At 41.7% G+C, this 10967-nt stretch overlaps 1 non-coding gene across 1 annotated transcript; it reads right to left on the minus strand.

Moving 5' to 3' along the window:
• Window positions 1-7072: 7072 nt before the first annotated feature.
• On the minus strand, window positions 7073-7147 carry Trnal-caa (transfer RNA leucine (anticodon CAA)). The gene has a single exon. It is a non-coding gene; the product is annotated as a tRNA-Leu (tRNA).
• Between the last annotated feature and the right edge of the window lie 3820 nt (window positions 7148-10967).

Genomic DNA, 10967 nt, shown 5'->3' on the forward strand with positions numbered 1-10967 from the left:
ATAATACCAAACATAATTAAATAATAATATATGTTTTTATATGACCTATGTCAGTGGTTCCCAAAGTGTGCGCCTGGGTGCAATGGTGCGGCCTAGAACATTTACGAGTGCGACGTGTAATTTTTTAGGAAAACATATGGCCAAATATAAAAGAACGAATAGCTACTCAATTTTATCCATTTCACGACAGGTATAACACGGAACGAGTCCTTATGTTTCGTCGAATAGATCAGTTTGGTTAAGGAAATAGCCGGCCGCTGTGACCGAGCGGTTCTAGGCGCTTCAGTCCGGAACCGCGCTGCTGCTACGGTCGCAGGTTCGGATCCTGCCTCGGGCATGGATATGTGTGATGTCCTTAGGTTAGTTAGGTTTAAGTAGTTCTAAGCCTAGAGGACTGATGACCTCAGATGTTAAGGCCCATAGTGCTTAGAGCCATTTGAACCAGTTGTTGCGGAAATAAGGTGGTTTATTCTCGTTGCAGTGTCGACAGTATCCAGAACGTTTCATGCCGACTGTCCTCTCTCTTTAATTGCTGCTAATCTTAGCTGTCTAATAGTAGCGGCTGTTTGGGAACCGGGCAAAGGTATTTCAAAATATTGAGTGATGAGAAAGCCATTGCTGGCCCATCGATGTCATCCCTTACGCCGACCAAGGTGGCCGAGCGGTTCTAGGCGCTACAGTCTGGAACCGCGCGACCGCTACGGTCGCAGGCTCGAATCCTGCCTCGGGTATGGGTGAGTGTGATGTCCTTAGGTTAGCCAGGTTTAAGTGGTTCTAAGTTCTAGGGGAATGATGACCTCAGAAGTTAAGTCCCATAGTGCTCAGAGCCATTTCAACCATTTTTTTCATGCCTTACACCATCGAAAAGTGTAAGGAATTCCAGGAAAAGTGTAATTCGCAGTGGGGTGAGAAAAATAATTATTCGGATGGCAGAATGCTGCGGCCTGGAGAAACAGAATGGTTAGATAATTGTCACATTGCTACAATCATAGCAATATTCAGTGGTAGGAGTGACTAATTCATTTAATAATGAATGTAACTGTATTTATAAATGTAATACTTTATCCTTGGTAAAATTTGGTGTGTCCAAAACAGCTACATATACGATATGCTGTAAAAAACTTGCAGTCCAAGACTGCGACCATGGACTGCGAGTTTCTTACAACATAATGCTTCATGTTCATTCGTAATTAAGAAATGCCTCAAATCAAACGCGATTGCAAACTCCCTGCACTAGAACTGCGTTACAACAGCCTTACCTTAATTCCAATGTTTTTGATACAACCCTTTTTACTTCTGTGTGTAAAATATAACTATCTTAGTCGCTGGTCGGTACCATGCGCACGGGTATCCGTGGATGACTACCACTGGTCGTGACATTTTCCCAGCCATGCCCCCTCTCAACACCCTTCGCCCTGCAGCCGCCGTGCATATTACTTTCGCACGCCTCGTTCCGTGCCTTCTTTCCGTAACCAAACAGTACACTTGTGTCGCTCTTAAAGTTTATAAACAAACATTGAGTTACTCTACAGTGTTGTCAAGCGTTAATGGATTTCTGGTCAGATCCAAACGTTCAGAATCAGGAGAAAACTGACGGGTTTGTTCGACGAAAACTCTTAAGGATATTATCAGATCGTGTCGTGCTTTTGTTTCGCAGATTATTTGCCTATGGTTGTTTTTCTTTTATGATGGTAGCCATGCTGAAATAGCCTTGTGCGCTGTGCATGTGATCACAATTTGTCCGTAGAATTCGGAAGGTATCGTGTCGTTCCCAATGAATGCGAACCTGCTCCACCTAACTCCGAGTGACGCTGCAACAGCACGTAGGAAGTGAATTGAATAGTATTATTATTGTCCATTATGACCTACTTGTTTATCAAAAAATTATAAATAACATCCACTACCAGTCACCTTTTAATAATACTTTATTGAAAATGCATACTTTTCTGTTGTCAATAAAACGTTATTGAAAAGTGCTAGAGGAAATTATCTATCAGAGCTCCTTATTGTTTGACCTCGAGCTGTCTGTGACTAAAAGAATTTCATTTCATATTCTTTGCTACAGATGAGTAACACCTGTGAACATGATCGTCATTGTTCATGAAGCTTTGCTACTTCTGAGCGTCATTTCCACTGCAGTTGAATGATCTAGCGGATTCATGACAGAAGCTGCCAGCAACGTTAACGGAACCTGAAAATTACCTTTGGCAGCACTGTTAACCCATGGAGGCACAACAATCCAGGCCCAGAAGAAAAACGCGTTTCCATTGTTGTGCGCTTGACATATCGCAGACAGTGTTGCCAATTTAGTGACTTTGTCGCTAGAAATTGCGACTTTTGCCTTCGTCTTAGCGACAAAAAAACTTTTTAGCGACAAAAATTATTTAGCGACTTTTGGAGTACTGACGACTTTTGAAGTACAAATCAAAACTATTTTGGGCCAGTATTTTCATCAACAAAATTAAGATTTTAACTATAGAATAGGTACTACACTGACTTTGTTCTAGATTTACTAAGTTAAATTAAGTTCTTAGCAGATCATGTAGCATTGTTCAGCATTTAATAAACCTGAATGTGGGAATTGCCTACAGAGTAAGAAAACCTTGATTATAGAACAATTCATTATTCTTTACTCACTAGCCTGTTATCGTCGGTAGCGTGTCGATCTAAAATTTTTCAACTTTTGAACTCCCTTTATTTTTTGAATTGACAAAAAACATACGTAATATTAAGTATAATAAAATACATTTCTGTCCAGCAACCTCAGACATTATTACGTTTTAAACAATGAACAATAGAACTGATATCGAGTTACGGAGTGAGTAGATTGTTTCATGACCTCTAGTTCGCCTGAGTTTTAATGTGTTTTCAGTGATTATAAATTGGTGAAACTTATGTTGTGGTGGCTTACATAATGGATTTACCGCAGAAGAAGAAGCAGTACGCTCAAAAATATCGGGATGCGTGGGAAGCAGAACCTGAATTCAATGGGTGGCTGAAACCAGTCGTTGGAGACTTATCCAAGGCAAGATGTCAAGTATGTGCAACACAGTTTTATGCTAAATGGTATGATATTAGAAAGCATTCGAAAACTATTAAGCATGAGCAAAAATTGATTAAAAAAAAAACACAGACCACCTTACCTGTGAAAATTGTTCCGGAAACTACAGTTAGAATAGCAAGCAGAGCGGAAGGCGCCCTTTCTTTATTTATTGCGGAACATTGTTCTATTTTAGCTGTAGATCATTTAGGAATACTCTGTAAGAAGGTGTTTTCCGGTGATGAGGGCGCTAAAAACATACAATTACATCGTACAAAGTGCACTAACACTATAACTGAAGTGTTGGCTCCATATTTTACACAATCATTGGTTGAAGATATAGGTAACCAAAAATACAGTGTACTAATAGATGAATCCACAGATGTATCAGTATCTAAAGTGCTAGGTATCGTTATACGGTGCTATAGTGTAAACAACCAAACCATTAGTTCAACATTTCTCAAACTCGCTGTAGTAGAAACTGCAGATGCAAGAAATCTGACTGAATTCTTTGAAAGATCTCAAACTTCCAATCGCTAATATGGTAGGAATTGGCACAGATAATGCTTCTGCAATGGTTGGAATAAACAATGGGCTTTTCGAGAGAGAATACGGTTTGAAGCATTTGATATTGATCCGTTGCATTTGTCACTCTCTTCAGCTTGCAGTTTCGCACGCCTCAGTGCATACCATACCTAAAAACATAGAGTTTCTTGTACGGGAAACCTACAATTGGTTCTACATTTCGCCGAAAAGACAAGAGGAATATAAAAAGGTTTATGAGACAACAAACTGTGGAAAACAGCCACTAAAAATTTTGAAGATCTGTGCAACACGTTGGCTTTTAATTAAACCAGCAATACGAAGAATTCTGGAGCAGTGGGAAGAACTAAAGCTACATTTTTCACTTGCCATGGTTCAAGACAATTGTTACACTGCCGATCTTTTGTACAAGACGTATTGTGACGACTCAAATCATCTTTACATGTTTTACCTTAAACATGCTTTAAAAGACGTACAAATAGCAATAAAATATTTTGAAGGAGACGACAATGACCCCACTAAATTACTAGATACACTCGTATTTCTCATGCAGTCACTCGGACGAAGCATAGTTTTTCCAACTGTTGATTTGTTGACAACACCAGTTCCAAGCGAATATATGTACGCAAATCCGAACCTCGGCTTTATGTTTGAACTGAAATTGTCTGGGTCAAGTTTGTCTGAAGAAAATAAAGTTTATTTGAAGAAGAGATGCATTCAGTTTAGTCTGAAACTCATAAAAGAAATTCAACAAAGACTGCCAAGTAACGTTACGATCCTGAAAAAAATGTCAATGCTGAATGTTGAAGAAACACTAAAAGCGAATAAAAATAATGCTGTAGCGGATGTAGCCAAAGAATTGGGCTTTAGTGGCAATTTCATAGACGGTATGCTGCAAGAATGGCATAATATCAACTTCATTAGGTGGAATAACACTACTAACACTGTTCGATTTTGGAGTGAGGTTTTGCAGTATGAAAATGCCGCAGGGGAGAATCCTTTTTCTTTGATTTCACAGCTAGCAATGACTGTTCTATGCCTGCCGCATTCAAATGCAGAGGTGGAAAGAATATTCAGTTCTATGAATATTATAAAAACTAAAAAACGTAACAGATTATCGTTAAAGACAATTAATGCTTTGAACATATTACGAGACCAGCTGAAGAAACAAAATAAAGATTGTGCATCTTTTGGCATACCGTCAGACGTATTGGAGCTTATTGGAACGAACAAAAGTTACTCTTTTGCGCCAAAACCAGTCGAACTGCAACATCATCTTTTGAGCGACGTTCAACCCTCTACATCAACTACAGTTCTGTCAGAGCATGAAACAGAAGAGTTATTCGATCTTCTGAGTGACGACGATGAATAGCTCACATACCGGTATGTATATATTTTGTAACCTAATTCGAGTTCTTTCTTTCTTTCTTTCTTTCTTTTGTTACAAATATAGTTGTATATTTCTAGTATATTTGACTACTGTGATTGAAACAACAATTTTTGTGTTGCGTCAATTATGATAACTTGTTTAATTAAACGTTAGCGTATTTTATATGTATGTTGTTGCAAGCGATGTGTCATTTAATTAAGACAATATAGCAATTACGTATGAGACAATTTTTATTAATATTTTAATACCCCCCTCCCCCACACAGGCTTATTGCACCATGCACAGCACGAAATTTTCAGTACACCGCTAGTAAAATCAGTTTGAGCGACTTTTGATATTGAATCTGGGGTTTTTTAGAGTTGGAAACACTGATCGCAGAGCTTTAAAGTAATATGTCAGTACGCTGTTGTTAGCGTACGTGGGGCTTGTGTTTTGTGTACAGCGTACTGCTTATTTTCAAGGCGCTAGAAATGAATCTTATATGCAAAATCCAATCGAATAAAATGAACAGATTTCTGAAAAACAAGAATGCCTTCGAAGCATCCGATTCTGGAAGTGAACAAATGCTAAGTGCAAGAAAAAAGCAAAACAGCGGCCTACTCGTAAGTACAATGAAAGATGCTTAAGCTATGGTTTCACTTGGATTAAAAGTGAAGATTATCCTTTCCGACTATTCTTAGTATGGGGGTACAAAATAGCAAATGAATCTCTGCTTCCTAGTAAACTAAGCAAACATTTTAAAACAAAGCATTCACATTTGCAAGATAAACCTGTAAGCTATTTCAAGAGCTTGTCTGAACAGGAAAGAAGGGCAGCAAATTCTTTTAAAAGTGTAGCGTCTGTTTCTGATAAAGCTCTGATCGTTTCCTACCAAGTCTCTGAACTAATAGTAAAGAGTATGAAAGCTCGTACTATAGACGAGTCACTTATTTTGCCTGCTTCAAAAAAATGGCCGTGGCGATGCTAGGAAATGAAGTAGCTATGAAAATAATTAAGACTACTTTGGCGAATGATACAGTTCAAAGACGTATTATAGAAATGTCTGCTAATATTGAGGAAAATGTGTGCAGTAATAAACGCAAGCACTCAAACTTTGCACTGTAAGTTGATGAATCAACAGACATTACCAACCAATCGCAACTCTTAGCATTTGATCGTTTCATTAACCAAGGTGAAATAGTAAATCAGTTTCTTTCTTGCAAAGAATTGTGTCTAATAAAGGTGAGGACGTTTTCAACATTTTAAATAATTATCTTAATAAGTGACAGTTGTCATGGAAGTCGTGTGTAGGCATTCGTACAGATGGTATCAGGATTGCGGCGCCGAATCTGTGACTATGAATTCCAGACTGGGGTTATATAGGATTGTGCCTTTTGCCTCAGGCATCACCTCAGCATTCGTACCACTGTACATTCATAGGATCACATTAATTTTTTTTTTTTTATATAAGACAACAGGTTTCAACAGACTATGCTGTTATCATCAAGTGTTAAAATCTTCGGTTGTAAAACATGTTCATTTTATGCTGACATCACTCGCAGGATGTCAAGTGGATAAAAGTAGCACATCTTGTGCATGAGTTCAGCGTATAATGAACATGTTTCACAACAAAAGATTTTAAGACCTGAAGATGAGATAATAGTCTTTTGAAACCGATTGTATTATATAAAAAATATTTTTTTTTGCGATCGTGGCTGTAGATTGGTTTTTAACAATTAAACAGACCGCCCTTCAGTTCTCCCAAAATGAAAAAATTCAAACATCGATAGGGATTTGTGTGCTCCTCTTCACCATTACGTGCTTCCTGCATAGCTGTCAGAGTGGGTTTCTTAGGATTTACTTCCTAAAATTTGCTCGAGTAACTGAGTCCAACAAAGCTTTCCCCAGTATGGGACAAATTTCACCACTATTTTTCAGCGTCAACCTACAGTAGCCGTGAGTTGACCACATAAAGATAGCTCACAGCCCTTTTGGGCAAACACAGGCGTGGTGTCTGTTCTTTCGGACATGTCTGAAAGAACAGATGCCATCTTGAATGAGATTTTCATTCTGCAGCGGAGTGTGCGCTGATATGAAACTTCCTGGCAGATTAAAACTGTGTGCCTGACCGAGACTCGAACTCGGGACCTTTGCCTTTTGTGGGCAAGTGCTCTACCAACTGAGCTACCCAAGCACGACTCACGCCCCCTCCTCACAGCAGGTACTGGCAGAAGTAGAGCTGTGAGGACGGGGCGTGAGTCGTGTTTGGGTTGCTCAGTTGGTAGAGCACTTGCCCGCGAAAGGCAAAGGTCCCGAGTTCGAGTCTCGGTCAGGCACACAGTTTTAATCTGCCAGGAAGTTTCAGATGCCATCTTCTTTGCGCAGCCACTATGAATCGAGGTACAGAGGAATGAGAGACAGCAGCTGCCAATGGGCACTGATTTGTATCAATGGGGCAAGTTGAAAATTTGTTCCAGCCGGGGAATTGAATCCAGGTCTACTGCTTGCTAATCAGATGCACTGACCAGTATGCCACCCGGACACCGTGTCCACCACAGGCGCACGGACTATCCTAGCGTACCTGCCGTCACTCAGATTCACAACTTATACCACACACTACTGACGTAGTTCCCCTCCTCACATTACTCGTGGCGTCTCGCAGATTCCCGTAAGAGTTCAAGCTTGGTGTGCCTCTTCGTTGAAGGGACCATTGGCCGTCTTCTTCCTAAAGACCACACACACACACACACACACACATTTAAGGCGATGACGGCCAATTATACCTTCAGTGCAGATGTACATTAAGTATGGGAATCTGCGAGATGCCGCAAGTACTGAGACTAATTAGCAGGGTACTAAAACAGTAATGTGTGGTATAAATTGTAAATTTGGGTCTGTTGGGAGGCGTGGTGGGGTTGTCCGTGTGGTTGTGGTGACTGCTGTGTCCGGATGTTGTGGTAGTCAGCGCATTTGCCTAGTAAGCAGAAGGCCCAGGTTCGAATTCCAGTCAGGTACAAATTTTCAACTTGCCCCATTGATACACGTCAGTTCTCACTGGAAGCTAATGTCTGTAACTCCTTTGCATCTTTATTATGTTGCGTTAGATGGGGTGCTACTGCTTAGGAGAGAGCCTGTCAGTGCGTTAGGATGCCAACGTGCAGCACATGACACATGTCACGACCCATGCCACGTCTAGGAGGAGGTGACAATAACGCGGCCCGGCTGTGTAGACGCGCTGACAATGAGCATGCCGCTGGCTGGCGGGAGAGAATAAAAGACGGCCTACGCGGGCGGCGGCGCGGGTGCGCAGCGCGTAACGCGGTTAGCGCCGCCCCCACCCCCGCCGCCAGCCCTTCTCCCACCCCCAGGCCCACCCCTGCTGGGATTTAATTGAGCCAGTGAAAACTGCCCCTAACGCCGTTATCCGGACCGTCGCCGCCGCCGCCGCCGCTCGGCGCAAATTGTGGAAAAACGCGGCGGCGCGCCGTGCTGTGCTGGGCTGTGTCGCGTCGCGGCGCGCCGATGTGAAGCCGCTCTCGACGACCCAGCAAGCCCGAGTGTCGCCGGGGAAAACACTCGACTGCGGTCCCGCCGCCTCTGATTTAACGAGATTGCAGGTTTCACCTGAGGCCGCAGCCTGTTAACAGTCTGCCTGTCCACGGCGCTAATTCCCCTCACGTATCAGCCGCAGCGCATGACGCTGGGCCGGCTAAATAGAGCGCGAAGATTGCGTGCTGTGGCGTCGTCTAATGGTTGCCATAAAACACAAACTTGTAAGGTCCTATGTTAAAGAAAACAACACTTATTGTTAAATAATAATTTAGTATAATTGGCAATTGATAAGTGTGCAAAACTGATCATCAATGTTACGTCTGATACGAGAGCGGTTGACATGGTATAAGCAGAAAATCGTAGTGACTACCTGACGTTGACAGTCGTATTGCAGGCGATCTCACAACGTAAACACAGTGGTTCTTCTTATTGCAGAAATTTATCCGACCAGATTTCACAAAACACACAATGATTACTAGTTTCAGTGAAACTAAATCGCTATCTTCTGATCATTAAAAAAATGTTTACAGAGACAATTCATTTCGTCAACTATAAAAAATTTCCAAGCAAATGATTTGAAGACGGCGATTTAATTTCGCTGAAACTAGTAATCACTGTGTATTTTTGTTCGATCTGGGCGAATAAACTTCTGTAACAAGAACAAAAAAAAATGGTTCAAATGGCTCTGAGCACTATGGGACTTAACTTCTGAGGTCATAAGTCCCCTAGAACTTAGAACTACTTAAACCTAACTAACCTAAGGACACCACACACATCCATGCCCGAGGCAGGATTCGAACCTGCGACCGCAGCGTTCTCGCGGTTCCAGACTGTAGCGCCTAGAACCGCACGGTCACTCCGGCCGGCTCACAAGAACAACAACCGTATTTAGAAAACAATGAAACGTAATTATAGAGATTTTTTCGAATTGATACCCTGTTCACAAAAACCAAGTGTATAATTAAAAAAAATATTTCTGTGAACCTGAGCGCCTTCATGCACAGTAATGTACCTGAAAGATGTTTATTAATATTATTATTGTTATTATTATTATTTGCTTTCGGAATGTGCCGATACAGCCATCTCAACACTGGAAATTTTTTTTACAAAATTCGTGTACACGTTAGTTTCATTAATACCGTGGTACGAAATTATGTAGACTTAACAAAAGGATTCCACATAAAAAACGTTTTCTCAGCCATAGCATACTGAAACTAGTAAATAAGACAAATGTTAGCAGAGGATACACAGAGGTAGAATGCTATGAAAATCCTACTAGTAACACAATAAGAGGTGATAAATCGCCATTGATATCTGGGATATTCTCAACTCAGTCCATATTAATGACTACTTATCTAAACCGATACATACTTGTTCTGTGTTGGTGCAACGTGCCACAAGGGGGCAGCAGTGACCGGACGCTCGCTGCAGGTAAAAATTTTTTCTGCCCACCCGTGCACACAATGCACGGCCGAACTGGCCGGGCGGGGGAGACGGGCCGTGACAGCCAAGAAGTGCGCACGCATCTGTAACTTCGTGTCACGACGTAGTGTCTAAATACAGTCCACTTTTACCAATCATGTGCTTTCATTACAACCGCCTTTCCTTTGCAACGAGTGTATGCATCCGTTTGGACTGGAAAGGGAGAGAGAGCGCAGAATTCAGCGAGCGTTTTGCGGCTGCCTACAATACTATAAAAATGCATGTAACTCTCTCTCTCTCTCTGTGTGTGTGTGTGTGTGTGTGTGTGTGTGTGTGTGTGTGTGTGTGTGTGTTGAGTCCCATAGTGCTCAGAGCCATTTGAACCATTTGAACCACTTGAGCGATTTCAGCCAAAGTTGCTACACATATACTTCACTGTCAGCCGACAATCTCTGTTGGGGTAAGAACCACCTACCTATCAAAGGGGTGGGGTTGGGAGTGAAAAGCGTAGCCCACGGAGCATGAATTCGTAAATTTTATCGATCCAGTATTTGATAATGAGAGCACTTAGCGACTTGCAACGAACTTTACACATACACTACTGACCATTAAAACTGCTACACTAAGAAGAAATGCAGATGATAAACGGGTATTCATTGGACAGATATATTATATTAGAACTGACGTGTGATTGCATTTTCACACAATTTGGGTGCATAGATCCTGAGAAATCAGTACCCAGAACAACCACCTTTGGCCGTAATAACGGCCTTATTACGCCTGGGCATTGAGTCAAACAGAGCTTGACTGGGTGTTGTGTGATGTCCTTTGGTTAGTTAGGTTTAAATAGTTCTAAGTTCTAGGGGACTGATGACCATAGATGTTACGTCCCATAGTGCCCAGAGCCATTTTGAACCAAACAGAGCTTGGATGGCGTGTACAGGTACAGCTGCCCGTGCAGCTTCAACAAGATACCACAGTTCATCACGAGTAGTGACTGGGGTATTGTGACGAGCCAGTTGCTCGGCCACCATTGACCAC

This window comes from Schistocerca serialis, chromosome 2 (genome assembly GCF_023864345.2).
Source record: "Schistocerca serialis cubense isolate TAMUIC-IGC-003099 chromosome 2, iqSchSeri2.2, whole genome shotgun sequence".
NCBI lineage: Eukaryota > Metazoa > Arthropoda > Insecta > Orthoptera > Acrididae > Schistocerca > Schistocerca serialis.